Source organism: Rhinopithecus roxellana, chromosome 10, assembly GCF_007565055.1.
Source record: "Rhinopithecus roxellana isolate Shanxi Qingling chromosome 10, ASM756505v1, whole genome shotgun sequence".
Lineage (NCBI taxonomy): Eukaryota > Metazoa > Chordata > Mammalia > Primates > Cercopithecidae > Rhinopithecus > Rhinopithecus roxellana.
The window spans coordinates 48,378,013-48,393,181 of NC_044558.1; the positions used below are offsets into that span (position 1 = coordinate 48,378,013).

The 15,169-nt window shown below is 34.6% G+C and overlaps 1 protein-coding gene across 7 annotated transcripts in view; it reads right to left on the bottom strand.

The window, feature by feature from the left end:
• USP15 (ubiquitin specific peptidase 15) overlaps window positions 1–15,169 on the bottom strand; it is a 148,288-nt gene that overhangs the window by 27,142 nt on the left and 105,977 nt on the right. Inside the window, exon 2 of one of the 7 annotated variants that reach the window (XM_030939741.1) lies at window positions 5,312–5,457. The exons of 5 other annotated variants lie outside the window; for them this stretch is intronic. The gene's annotated coding sequence lies outside the window, so the exon portion shown is untranslated. Of the gene's footprint in view, window positions 1–5,311; window positions 5,458–15,169 lie in introns of those variants that run through there. One more of the 7 variants, XM_030939742.1, reaches the window with a different exon arrangement.

A 15,169-nucleotide genomic window follows, 5' to 3' on the forward strand; every position in this document is an offset into this window, starting at 1 on the left:
CCAGCACTAGAGGGAGGTCCAGGCAATTTAGAATGGTAAATGGCATCACTTAGTATTATCTGATTTAGTACAAAATATGAGCAACATTAAATAGTCAGACAAAGGAGAGGTCAGACAGGAATTTCCAACAATTATCAATAGTTTTCCACTTCTTATATTTGATCAGCTCAGGGTTATGCTAAGAATATAACATTCCATTATTGTCTGTTAATGCAATTATATAAATAACCTAATTTACAAATATCTCAAAAGAACCAAGTTGCGCAAACCTGAGTAATTCACTTTGTTATTACTGAATTATTCACACATACTCTTATCTTGGAAAGAGCTTACAGGTGTAACTGAACATTTTTTAGCTTTCCAATAGTATCCAGAGTGATCTCCCTAAAATGTACATCTCATCACGTTGCTTCCTTGCTATAAATCCTTTAACGGCTCTCCCTGCTTACAGATTGGAAGCCCAGATTCTTAGAAGGGTCTGTCGTTTGCTCATCTATATAGCCTCATCCTTTGTCAATACCCTTTTCTTTTCAACTCGTCCAGCTTTATTTAATTAGTCATTCCTCCACATGTTCTCTCACTCTGAAAGTTTGCAACATTACTCCATCTACTTGGAAATGTACTTTTCTTTTTTTTTTTTGGCCTTACTAACTTCTATAAATCTATCAAGATTCTAGTATCCTATCTGGGAAGCCTCCCTTAGATTTCCTTATAGTGTTTTCTCCTGTATGTTTCCTTAATGCTTACTGCTTACTTTTATTACAGCACTTATCTGATAATATACTGTAACTTTAATTTTTAGTTTGTTTTGCCAAATGAACTGAGACCTCCACGAAAGCAGGTACCAGGGTATTCTTATTTATATTGCCAGCACTGAGCACTATGTCACCTGTCACTGAGCATGTTCACAATAAATGTATTCTTACTAAAAATATCTTTGCCTGTACTTACTAATGCATTTATCCTCTTGATTTTTACTCTTTTCCTTCAATGTTTGGCATAGGGAGGTCAATAAATTTTTGTTGAATGAAATACTATTAAATGGAGGAAAAATATATTTGTAAAGAATAATCTCAAAAATATCTTCAAGCAATTCTACCTAAATGCTAAACCGTAAGAAGGGCAGTATCTATTACAAATCTTTCTGCCCCTTTGTCTGATTTTTCATTCAATCAACTATCTGCTTTGTAAATGATCCTCTGCTTTGATTTTTAAAAACTCCTTGAAACAGAGACCAGCATTTATTTTCACAGTGATACATGCTGGTTTCAAACTGAGTATAATTCACTGTTAACAAATAACAGCAAAACACAAATCATTTTAATGATAATTTGCCTGTGTTATCTGTGAAGATATCATAACCAGTATTTAAATGTAAGCTATTTAGTCCTAAATGGGCCCAAATAAACATTCTATTTGTTGAACATATATTCTAATAAGTGACACTTCCTAACAAGTTGTATAAACATATATAAATACATAAATTCAATAGTCAATATAATTGTTCTACTAATACCCAAATCATATTAGTTTAAAAACTAAGATGATGTCTGATGTTTCTCCCTCATAAAAATACCATCCTTTCCACCCTCATCTTGAAAATATCATTAGGAGTCAATAGTTTCATTTTATTTTTTGTTTTGAGACGGAGTCTCACTCTGTCATCCAGGCTGGAGTGCAGAGTCACAATCTTGGCTCACTGCAACCTCCACCTCCTGAGTTCAAGCAATTCTCCAGCCTGAGTCTCCCCAGTAGCTGGGATTATAGGCGCCCACAACTGCGCCTGGCTAATTTTTGTATTTTTTGTAGAGACGGGGTTTCGCCATGTTGGCCAGGTTGGTATCGAACTCCTGACAAAAGGTGATCGGCCCGTCTTGGCTTCCCAAAGTTCTGGGATTACAGTTGTGAGCCACTGCACCAGACTATAAGTCAATATGTTCTTAAAATAGTATACAGACCAGTTAAAATATTAAAAGTTCTCATAATTTTTGGTAAATTTCAAGGCATAAATGGAAAAAAAAATCAAACAATTAAAAATATTGCCATGTTCCATGTGATGTTGTATCAGTATTCAACGTCATCATTCTGGTAGAAAAAAAAAGCGGTTTCTTTTTTTTTTTTTGAGATGGAGTCTCACTCTGTTGTCCAGGCTGGAGTGCAGAGTACAATGGCGTGATCTCAGCACACTGCAACCTCCCAGGTTCAAGCAATTCTCCTGCCTCAGCCTCCCAAGTAGCTGGGATTACAGGCCTGTGCCACCACGCCTGGCTAATTTTTGTATTTTTAGTGGAGATGGGGTTTCACCATGTTGGCCAGGCTGGTCTTGAACTCCTGACCTCAAGTGATCCGCCTACCTTGGCCTCTCAAAGTGCTGAGATTACAGGCATGAGCCATCGCACCTGGCTGAAGCTAGTTTCTTAATGTTGGTCATAATGTAGTTTGATTAGTAATTACTTTATGAAATTCATTATTTAACATTTTCACACGAGGCTATCTCAGAACATGAACATTTTGGACAATTATAAGAACACTAGTTACTTGGACTGGCTGCAATTAAATACCATGTTTTAATGAACAGAGATAATTTTCAGTCAACAATAATTTATTGTACATTTAAAAATAACTAAAAGAGCATAACTGGATTGTTTGAAACATGAAGGAAGGATAAATGCTTGAGGTGATGGATACCTCATTTACCCTGATGTAATTATTATACATTGAATTCCTGTATCAAAATATCTCATGTACCCCCTAAATGTATGCAGCTACTATGTAGCCATACAACTTTTAAAAAAATACATAAAATTAAAAATAAATAATTTTTATTAGGTCAGTAATGAAAATAATCAGTTCTGAAGTATCTATCGCGAAGACTCTTCTACTATAAAAAAAAAATTTTCCTATCAGATGAGACTATCCCAAAACAATTCTTTTCTTAAAGACATACATGTTTTAAAAGTCTTCCATATGTAGGTAGCAATAGAAAACTTTCCTTTTATCCTGTAAGACACTTTACTGAGTGATATATTATAATATGGACTAAAAATCAGATATGTGTTGTGCCTATGTGAATATCTCTACTTTCAATGCTTCCTGGACTATTAAACAGGACAAAACTTCCTGCAACAGGCATGGTTGTTCTTAATAAAAACTGAGAACATATATGAATGTATCATGAAACACAAAAGAGATTATATAAACAGTATTAGTATGTTATTGTTGTGGCTACCTGTAAGTTTTGTGACGTGTCTACCAGTTTCAAGCCATTTGGAGCTATGCCCCTGTTAATTTATTGGAGTTCAATTGCCTGACACTGACAAATGCCAAAACTTCAGTGTTTCAGGAGAACTAGATCTTAAAATGTGTCACTAATACAATAAGGTCCAAATATGAGGCTATGTGACTGATCATAAAACATATTTTTTAAGCCACATTTTTGTTTATATCACAATGGTACCTACAGTTGGTCCTAAAATTGGGTAGAATTGAAATATGTTAAAAATAAAGCAAGAGCCAGACTAAAGAAAAACACTTGGTACTAATAGTTCCAATTTTTAATGAAAAAGAGAAAAAGAAAAAAGTGTATATTAACAAGTCAATGTACTTATTAACTAGGCTTAAATATTTTTGTATTTAAATATTTTTAAATGCTCCTATGTAAGTTATTAGTACACAAAACTGACAACAGCATTTGAAAATTTAAGGATTAAAAAACTAAATTTCATATTTCATAAATATGAAAGTTTGGAGCTCACTAACCACGATAATAATGACTGGTTGGAAAATTTAGGACATGAGCTATTATGAAAAGTTGATCCATGAGTAATGATTAAAAAACTAAAATGCATGTTTAATATATGGTAGACTTTTGGAATTCACTAACTATGATAAAATGACTGTTGGAAAGTTTAGGACATGAGCTATGATGAAAAGCTGATCCATGAGCAATGGTAAGAATGGCTATTGTATGTGCAAGACAATTATTTAGTGAGAAGTGACTGCTAAGTGGTTTTGTGGTTTCGAACTGGCTTTGTGGTTCTCTACTTGTGCCTTCATATACATTTTATATGGGAAACTGCAAGTAATAAGAGTACTCGAATTTGAATCAGGCGTCTTAAGACATATTCCTTAGTTTAATGTATTGAGACTGCACGCACTCTTGCCTTTCTTAGAATATGCATCCCCTATAAGAAATTCCTATTTATTCTTAAACACTTACTTCAACATCTCTTCTAAATGTCATATCTTTCTCTGTGTATCAAGAAAGACTATTCCTTTCTCTGGGCTAACTTGATACCTCAAACTCAATTACACTGCACTTGAGAGCAGAGTCTATGTCTTATCCACCCTTGTACCTCAGGGTCTATCACAATATCGGGCACACTCAATAAGGTATGTGGAATGAATGGAAACTTGTATGATAGAAAGATTAGAAGTAGTCCTTAGAGACACTTAGAGCAGTGAGAAAAAACTTGACTAAAATGAGATCTGAATTGCACCCTGCTATAATTCGAATGCAGCTCAAAGTTCTCCATGTTCAAAAATAAAAGTCCAAATAATGCCCAAAAAGGTTTTCCTAATGAAGGAAAATAACCTTTATGACTTCCCCAGCAACTATCAAGATAAATCCATAAGTAAAAAGTATGCAAAAGAAATATGTTTGGCAATATATTTTTATGAAGATCATTTCCCCTGAATCTTCAACCTGGAAGCAGACATAAAAATTCTAAAAAGGAATTATTCTAAATAATCAAATGTCTCATCCAACGGACACTCTGTGATATGGTTTAATATATTCAGGCCATTAATTACACCCTGAAGAATTATTTATAAAAATATATGAATGGTTTATGCATTCTTTATTTAAGTATTAATTCTCTATTAAAAACTCTTTAGTTATAAATATCCTTCCTTAACCTAATATCCTAAAACTGAAATATTATGCAGAATATGATTTTCTTTTGTTATGTAATTACTTGGAAAGATGCAATGCATTGCACGTAACTTTTCTTTATATATACATGCACAAATTCTATTGCTCTTCTATTACTTTCAGAAAGTACTTCTACTAAGTATGTTCTGACTAATAAGCCTAATGTTTCTAAAGTCCTCTGAAAAAATATAACTGCTGCATGTAAGAGTCTCAATTTTGTATTTTGCTAAATTTTGACATCGTTTTTTATAAATTGATGAAGTCAAATAATGTTCTATTATATAACCAAATCTCAAGTCTTCAGTCAACATATTTTAGGAAATGAATAATTAATAGCCATCCCAATAACTTGTAATGCATTTGGAATTTCCCCAGTACCTGGAAAATAGCCAAAGTAATCCCCTTCAAAAAGAGAAAGTTGTCTTTTGTAATGCTGAATATGAACCACTCCCTTTCTGTTCAGGTGCTCCAGAAGCCCAATTCTCAAGTGATCATGTATGCTCACTATTTTAGTAAACCGGTAACTAGAACAGGAAAGAAAACAAACTTAATTTTTGATTACCTAAAGCTTTTGAGTTGTGTAACTCATTCTATAACTGATCAAAATGTAATACCACTCACAACCCTTAAAAAAATGGCTATACCTTCTAACTGACCAGTACTAAAAATAAAAGCCCAATCTAAATATAATAAGGGATTCATTCTTAGTTTGTTATGATTTAAAAAATAAAATAAAACCTGAAGTAATCCATGGTTAAAGTCATCTTGGAATACCCTCAAACAGTTTTTTTCTGGATTTTAAGGTTAGATGGAAAATAATTTTTAGATTTGCCATGTCAATTGTTTTCTAACTCATCATGACAACAGTATAAGCATTCTGAAAAGGTACTGTATGATTCCAAAGCAATCTACTAATATTGGGATATTGGCTCTAGTTCTGTAATGCTACACGAGTGAATAACATAGCAAAGTTTGAGGTAAACTCTTTCAATTAAAAACTACAAATATAGGCCTGTTTCTTCATCAAGCAGATTTTAAAAATGATATATTTTAAGTCACTTGATGTTCTTATTTTTGTTATATTTTTTCTAAGAAAGGTAAATCTCATTAAATTTGAGAGATCAATTCTGAAGATCACATAGTTTGGGAAAGCAAATACAGCTACAGCTCTGTTTTACTTTATATCTCCATTTTTCTTCAACTTTAAAAAAACAAACGTAGGTAAGCAAAATAGAAATGGATATAATTTTCCTCTTTTTTTTTTTTTTAAGACTTTTAACTGTTTTTTTCCCCGTCAGTGAAAAGAGAACTAGTATACTCTGCTTAAAATATTAAAATGTTAAATAAAAGTAGTTTTAAAAGCAAGGTTTTTGACCTGGACAAGTATGTTGTCCTAACACTTAAATATATATCATTAATCTGGTCCCTATGCTTAAGACATGAATAAAATTAAACTTCATTTAAAGTCCCCACTGTTGTCCCTTCCTTCAAATTCTATGGCATTTCTTCTTCACATACTATTTGAATTCAATGAAGAATTATCAAAATTCTACGAAGTACAAATACTGATACTGATGGGAAACATTTTGTTGGCTAGCAAAGAAATGTCAATCCTTTTTTGCCCTCATCTACATAGCACCAAGGAAGGAGAATTCTAAGTTTGTCAAAAAGACTACCCTATTACTTGCAGTGAGTAAATTCTGTAACTAGAGATGTCAATGTTAAAAAAGCCATGATTATATGACGACCATTAATTTTCATATTGAAAGCCAAAAAAAATATGGATAGAGGATTCACTTATAACACAGATAAAAGTGGAAGTCTCTGTGATAATTATTTCACCAGCAAAAAGGCTAGAAGATTAGGATAAGTTGTTTTTAAATAAGGTTTTGAAACTATTAATACTAGATTATATCAGCAGTTGTCTGATTTCATTATTTTATTTTAGTAACATGCTATTCATGAATTTAAAAAAATTTTCATGTATTCACTTTATGGGAAGTATGCTAAAACCAGAAGGTTCTAATAACATTAAGAAATGTTGGTGTAAGTTACATTTATTTTAAAGAATGGAAGCTTAAATGGAAGAATTGAATGGAATTCAATTTTAATGTTAAGTTACATTATTTCCTACCCCATTAATAATTCAAAACTGGCTCACAATGAAATTTAAAAGAATTAACTTTTTAGGCAAGCAAGACAGTCAAAGGATTCATGAAAAAATGGTTCTTTATAATGTTCAGTAAAGAAACAATTTTGAATAAATAAATATTAAGCACTGTATGATTTTACTAATCTAAGTCTTAGTTCTTCTGCAAAGGCATACAGGAAGGGACAACGGAATTTTTTTTTTAAGTTTATTGATTTGTTACATTCTTTAAGAGAAGCAATCAAGCCATTTTTGTAATAAGAAAACTTTAAATAATTGTCCAACAAATATTTATTAAGAGATCATTACTTTAAGAGTCTCTGTAAGTATACCAATAATGTTCTAAAAGAATTTTTTTCCTATCATTCACTGTGAAATATTTCAAGGAACTATTTCCATGGTGGTGCTGATATGATCTGCCCAGCTGTGACTAACATGCCAGCTCAATTCAAGTGCTATCCAATCGACTGCATTTGCAGGACCGTATATGGTCCAAGAGTTATTATACATATATAGGTAGTTCTCTGACCCTTCAGTTGCAAGAAATAAATATATATTATGCGCTATAATTCTTATTAAAATTACTGTGCTCTTTGGGAGTTCCAAATATTTCTGGTAAATAATCTTTTCTAATGCAGTGATTTGCAAACCATGTGTGTGAAAGGACTAATTTTTAAATACTGAACACATTATTTTTATTAAAATATATCTTGATGTACATTTTACTCATTCTTGCAACAGTTCTGAAAAGTAAATTTAGTAAGCGTTATCTCCTGTTTTAGAGCTGAAGAAACTAAGTCTTGGAATGGATAAGTAACCTGCTTACTCACATACACAGAAGAAAAGTTGCAGAGCTAATATACAAACCAAAATATTTCAGCTTGAGGTAGTTTTACCTCCTGGTGCTATTCCCAGTTTTCAAATGATTAGTTCCACAGCAAAATACACTTTCATCTAAATCTATATGGAAGATAATTTTCTATGTTTCTCAATGACCTAGAAGGCACTTCAGGTAGAAGCTTTATTGTAAGTGTAAAACTGCAATAATTACATGGAAAGGACTAATTTTGAACCGCTAGAAAAACTAAATTAAAAACACCATACAAAAAACAAGTCTTGCTTTTTATTATTAAATTTGATTTAAAATTACCCTATCAAATTGCTATAGAGATTTTTGATCACTTACAATTTCTGTGCTTATTTTATTGTTGACCAGAATTATCTTGTCCACAGACACATTGTAAGAAACACTGTTCTAATGTGCTTACGATTATCTGGCACTATACTAACACTGAGGATATAAAAGAGAACCAAAGATAACCTCTGCTTTCACAATTCTCACCACATAATACGTATTTGTCCATGAGAAATGGATAGAAGAAAGAGGGAAAGTATGAAAAAGTCAAGTAGGGAGGCAGTAACAGTATATACAAAGAGTTTTGAAACAATCAATTCTAAGAATTGAAAGTAGTTTTGGCTAAAGAGGTAGACAGAATCCAGTCTGAATTTTATCCTTTAGGTGACGGGGCACAGGTTTTAAACACATAATAATTACATTTGCTTTATAAAACAATAAATTTGGAAGCAGTGTATTCAACGCATTTGAAGAGGACAAATGATGGAACAAAGATGACACAGATATATTTTGAGAGTTCACAAAAAAGATGCTTAAGAATTGAAATAATGTAATAGTAGGAGAGGAAAGGGCAAAATATGTGCTATATAAGAAGTAGAATAAACAGGACTTGGGGTAAGTCTTAGGTTTTTGACTTGGGTTACTGGGTTGTACCTATAAGAAAGTGTAGGAAATAAAACAATCAAGATTAGTGTAAGTTGGCATCTTGAGTTTAAGTTACATGTAGTTTAACTTGGCAGGAATATCCATTTAAGAGTTACACATTGGAGGGAAATTCAAAGACAGAGCATGAGACAAATTTTGGATGTTAGTATATAAATGGATGTCAAATTCTCAAAGGTAAAGGGAGTACAAGGAACCTAGCAAACAGGAGGTCCAGAGTGACCTAATCAAAAGCAATTTCTATAGGGTGGTGTGATGATAACAGTATTTGATATTTTTATATGTTTACATGTGCCAAGCACTTCCCAAGCACTTTATCTTCATTTTACAGATGAAGAAACTACGAAGTTTCTTATCCAAGGTCATACAGCTTATAAAGTGGCAGAATTAGGATTTGAATACAGGCAGTCTAGTTCCAAAATCCATGCTTTGACCTACCATGCTAAGCAGCTGACAGGCTGTGGTGAGATAAGGACTAGTGAAGGGGAGACGGGAAGTAAGGGGAAAGCACAGTTCATCCTTTTCAAGGTCATGGGTCTCCCTTTCTCTACTTCCCATCTGAAAAAAATACTTGACTATGTATATATGCTGAAAGGAAGAAAGACAGTGAAGGTGAGGTTAAAAGTATAAAACAAGGCCAAGTGCAGTGTGGCTCATGCCTGTAATCCCAGCACTCTGGGAGGCCGGGGTGGGCGGATCACGAGGTCAAGAGCTCGAGATCATCCTGGCCACCATGGTGAAGCCCTGTCTCTACTAAAAATACAAAAAATTAGCCAGTGTGGTGGTGCATGCCTGTGGTCCCAGCTACTCGGGAGGCTAAAGTAGGAGAATTGCTTGAACCCAGGAGGCAGAGGTTGCAGTGAGCCGAGATCGCGCTACTGCACTCCAGGCTGGCGATACAGCGAGACTCTGTCTTAAAAAAACAAACAAAAAAATAAGTATAAAACAAAGGAAACAAGGGAACAGGTCTCAGAGATGGGAACAGGTCTCAGAGATGGTAACAGAGGCTCCAGGTATCATCATGACGAGACATATTTTTGGTATGTTGTTATACAATGAGACTACTGTAAGTATAAAAGGAAGCTAAATGTACATTTTATTCTACTATTAATATTAAGGATTTCCTTATTAAAAAAGTAACATTTTGGTCACAAATTTGTTTCATTTTAAAAACACTTATTAGAAGTCTTCTCCTGACAAAGTACAGAAAACGGCATTTAGAAAAGCCCTAGAAATTATTCATAATGCCTCAATTATGTATCAAATGTAGTATATAACAGAAACAGCATTATGTGATATACACCAAATCTGGTATATAATTGAGGCGTTAAGAATAAGCATTATATATTGCTCAAGATATTTTAGGTACTCCTCTTTTTAGAGCTGGCACATGTGTGAAAAAGCATCAATAGTTGGCATATGAAAAAATAAAATAAAATAAATCAGGTAGCAGAAAAAAAAAGGAAAAAAAAAAAAAAACCAGCTGGTATATAAAGGATTCCAATATTTTTTATTGAGTGTGTCAACAACGTGTTTTTGCTGTGGTTAAACAGATTTCTGATATGGGAATTTCTGAGGTGAAAAAATGTAGAAACTAGCATGAGCTATGTTTTAATTTGCATCTCTGGCAATTGTCTATTTTATGACCAAATGAACATATAAGTCATAATGGACAGTAATGTGCTCTAATAAATGAAATAAAAATGTGACTCAAATTTCACCTTCCTGATAAAGCCTCACTTATGTCCCAATGACTCAAAGAACTTTGCTTCTATGACATTTTGTTGATCACGTTTTCTATTCTATAACATATTATATCTTATTTATATGTCTTCCTCATTCACTAAACCATGAACTTCTAGAGGACAAGCACTGTCTTTCAAAATTGTGTATACCAAGGTCTAGAACAATGCGTGGCACATAGTAGAAACTCAATGGATACTTGTTGAGTCAGCCAAATAAATTAGCTACTAAAAACATGGAAAGGAACAACTGGTACCAGCCACTGCAAAAACATACCAAATTGTAAAGACCATCAACACTATGAAGAAACTGCATCAACTAATGGGCAAAATAACCAGCTACCATCATAATGACAGAATCAAATTCACACATAACAAATATTCACCTTAAATGTAAATGGGCTAAATGCCTCAATTAAAAGACACAGGCAAATTGGATAAAAAGTCAAGACCCATCAATGTGCTGTATTCAGGAGACACATCTCATGTGCAAAGACACACACAGGCTCAAAATAAAGGGATGGAGGAATATTTACCAACCAAATGGAAAAAAAAAAAAAAAAGCAGGAGTTGTGTAATATTTGATAAAACATATTTTTAAACCAACAAGGATCAAAAGAGACAAAGAAGGCCATTACATACTGGTAAGGGGATCAATGTATCAAGAAGAGCTAATTATCCTAAATATATATGCACCCAATAAGGGAGCACCCAGATTCATTAAGCAAGTTCTTAGAGACCTACAAAGAGACTTAGACTCCCACACAGTAATAGTGGAATATTTTAAACATCCCACTGTCAATATCAGACAGATCAACGAGACAGAAAATTAATGAGGATATTCAGGACTTGAACTCAGCTCTGGTTGAAGCAGACCTAATAGACATCTACAGAACTCTCCACCCCAAATCAACAAAACATACATTCTTCTCATCACGTCATTGCACTTATTCTAAAACTGACCAAATAATTCGAAGTAAAACACTCCTCGGCAAATGCAAAAGAACGGAAATCGTAACAAACAGTCTCTCAGACCACAGTGCAATCAAATTAGAACTCAGGATTAAGAAATTCACTCAAAACCGCACAACTACATGGAAACTGAACTTGCTCCTGAATGACTACTGGGTAAATAATGAAATGAAGGCAAAAATAAAGATGTTCTTTGAAACCAATGAGAATAAAGACACAACGTACCAGAATCTCTGGGACACATTTAAAGTAGTGTGCAGAGGGAAATTTACAGGACTAAATGCCCACAAGAGAAAGCAGGAAAGATGTGAAATTGACACCATAACATCAAAATTAAAAGAACTAGAGAAGCAACAGCAAACACATTCAAAAGGTAGCAGAAGACAAGAGATAACTAAGATCAGAGCAGAACTGAAGGAGACAGAGATACAAAAAACCCTTCAAAAAAAATCAATGAATCCAGGAGCTAGTTTTTTGAAAAGATCAACAAAATAGACTGCTAGCCAGATTAATAAAGAAGAAAAGAGAGAAGAATCAAATAGACGCAATAAAAAATCATAAAGGGGTATCACCACTCATCAGAGAATACTATAAACACCTCTACGCAAATAAACTAGAAAATCTAGAAGAAATGGATAAATTCTTGGACACATACACCCTCCCAAGACTAAACCAGGAAAAAGTTGAATCCCTGAATAGGCCCATAAAAAAGTCTGAAATTACTTTGGGAGGCCGAGGTGGGCGGATTATGAGGTCAGGAGATCGAGACCATCCTGGCTAACATGGTGAAACCCCATCTCTACTAAAAAATGCAAAAAATTAGCTGGGTGTGGTGGCGGGCGCCTGTAGTTCCAGCTACTTGGGAGGCTGAGGCAGAAGAATGGCGTGAACCTGGGAGGTGGAGCTTGCAGTGAGCCGAGATCGCACCACTGCACTCCAGCCTGGGCGACAGAGTGAGACTCTGTCTCAAAAACAACAACAACAACTAAAAAAACTCTGAAATTGAGGCAGTAATTAATTAGCCTACTGACCAAAAAAAAGCCCAGGACCAGATGGATTCAAAGCCAAATTCTACCAGAGGCACAAAGAAGAGCTGGTACCATTCCTTCTGAAACTATTCCAAACAATACAAAAGAGGGATTCCTCCCTAACTCATTTTATGAGGCCAGCATCATCCTGATACCAAAACCGGGCAGAGACACAACAAAAGAAGAAAATTTCAGGCCGATATCCCTGACGAACATCGATGCGAAAATCCTCAAGAAAATACCGGCAAACCAAATCCAGCACCACGTCAAAAAAGCTTATCCACCATGATCAAATCGGCTTCATCCATGGGATGCAAGGCTGGTTCAACATATGCAAATCAATGAAAATAATCCATCACATAAACAGAACCAATGAAAAAACCACATGAATATCTCAATAGATGCCGACAAGGCCTTAGACAAAATTCAACACCCCTTCATGCTAAAACCTCTCAATAAACTAGGTATTGATGGAATATATCTCAAAATAAGAGTTATTTATGACAATCCCACAGCCAATATCATACTGAATGGGCAAAAACTGGAAGCATTCCTTTGAAAACTGGCACAAGACAGGATGCCCTCTCTCACCATTCCTATTCAACATAGTGTTGGAAGTTCTGGCCAGGGCAATCAGGCAAGAGAAAGAAATAAAGAGTATTCAAATAGGAAAAGAGGAAGTCAAATTGTCTCTGTTTACAGATGACATGATTGTATATTTAGAAAACCCCATTGTCTCAGCCCTAAATCTCCTTAAGCTGATAAGCAACTTCAGCAAAGTCTCAGGATACAAAATCAATGTGCAAAAATCACAAGCATTCCTGTATACCAATAACAGACAAACAGCCAAATGATGAGTGAACTTCCATTCACAATTGCTACTAAGGTAATAAAATACCTAGGAATACAACTTACAAGGGATGTGAAGGACATCTTCAAGGAGAACTACAAACCACTGCTCAGGGAAATAAGAGTACACAAACAAATGGAAAAATATTCCACGTTCATGGATAGGAAGAATCAGTATCGTGAAAATGGCCATACTGCCCAAAGTGATTTATAGATTCAATGCTATCCCCATCAAGCTTCCACTGACTTTCTTCACAGAATTGGAAAAAACTACTTTAAACTTCATATGGAACCAGAAAAGAGTCTGCATAGCCAACACAATCCTGAGCAAAAAGAACAAAGCTGGAGGCATCACGTTACCTGACTTGAAACTATACAACAAGACTACAGTAGCCAAAACAGCATGGTACTGGTACCAAAACAGATATATAGACCAATATATAGAACAGAACAGAGGCATCAGAAATAGCACCACACATTTACAACAATCTGATTTTTGACAAACCTGACACAAGCAACGGGGAAAGGATTCCCTATTTAATAAATATTGTTGGGAAAACTGGCTAGCCATACACAGTAAACAGAAACTGGACCCCTTCCTAATACCTTATAAAAAAAATTAACTCAAGACGGATTAAAGACTTAAAAGTATGACCTAAAACCATAAAAATCCTAGAAGAAAACCTAGGCAATATCATTCAGGACACAGGCATGGGCAAAGACTTCATGTCTAAAACACCAAAAGCAATGGCAACAAAAGTCAAAACTGACAAATGGGATCTAATTAAACTAAAAAGCTTCTGCACAGGAAAAGAAACTATCATCAGTGTGAACAGGCAACCTACAGAATGGGAGAAAATTTTTGCAATCTATCCATCTGACAAAGGGCTAGTATCCAGAATTTACAAAGAACTTAAATTTACAAGAAAAAAAAAAACAACCCCATCAAAAAGTGGGTGAAGGATATGAACAGACACTTCTCAAAAGAAGACATTTATGCAGCCAACAAACATATGAAAAAAAGCTCTTCATTACTGGTCATCAGAGAAATGCAAATCAAAATCACAATGAGATACCATCTCATACCAGTTAGAATGGTGATCATTAAAACGTCAGGAAACAACAGATGCAGGAGAGAATGTGGAGAAATAGGAATGCTTTTACACTACTGGTGGAGGTGTAAATTAGTTCAACCATTGTGGAAGACAGTGTGGTGATTCCTCAAGGATACAGAACTAGAAATACTATTTGACCCAGCAATCCCATTACTGGGTATATACCCAAAGGATTAAAAATCATTCTACTAAAAAGACACAAGCACACATATGTTTACTGCGGCACTTTTCACAATAGCAAAGTCTTGGAACCAACCCAAATGTCCATCAATGACAGACTGCATAAAAAAAAAGTGGTACACATACACCATGGAATACTATGCAGCCATAAAAAAGGATGAGCTCATGTTCTTTGCAGGGACATGGATGAAGCTGGAAACCATCATTCTCAGCAAACTATCACAAGAACAGAAAACAAAACACCACGTGTTCTCACTCATGAGTGGGAGCTGAACAATGAGAACACATGGACACAGGGAGGGGAACATCACACACCAGGGCTTGTTGTGGGGTGGGGGATAGGGGAGTGATAGCATGAGGAGAAATACCTCATGAAGGTGACGGGTTGATAAGTACAGCAAAC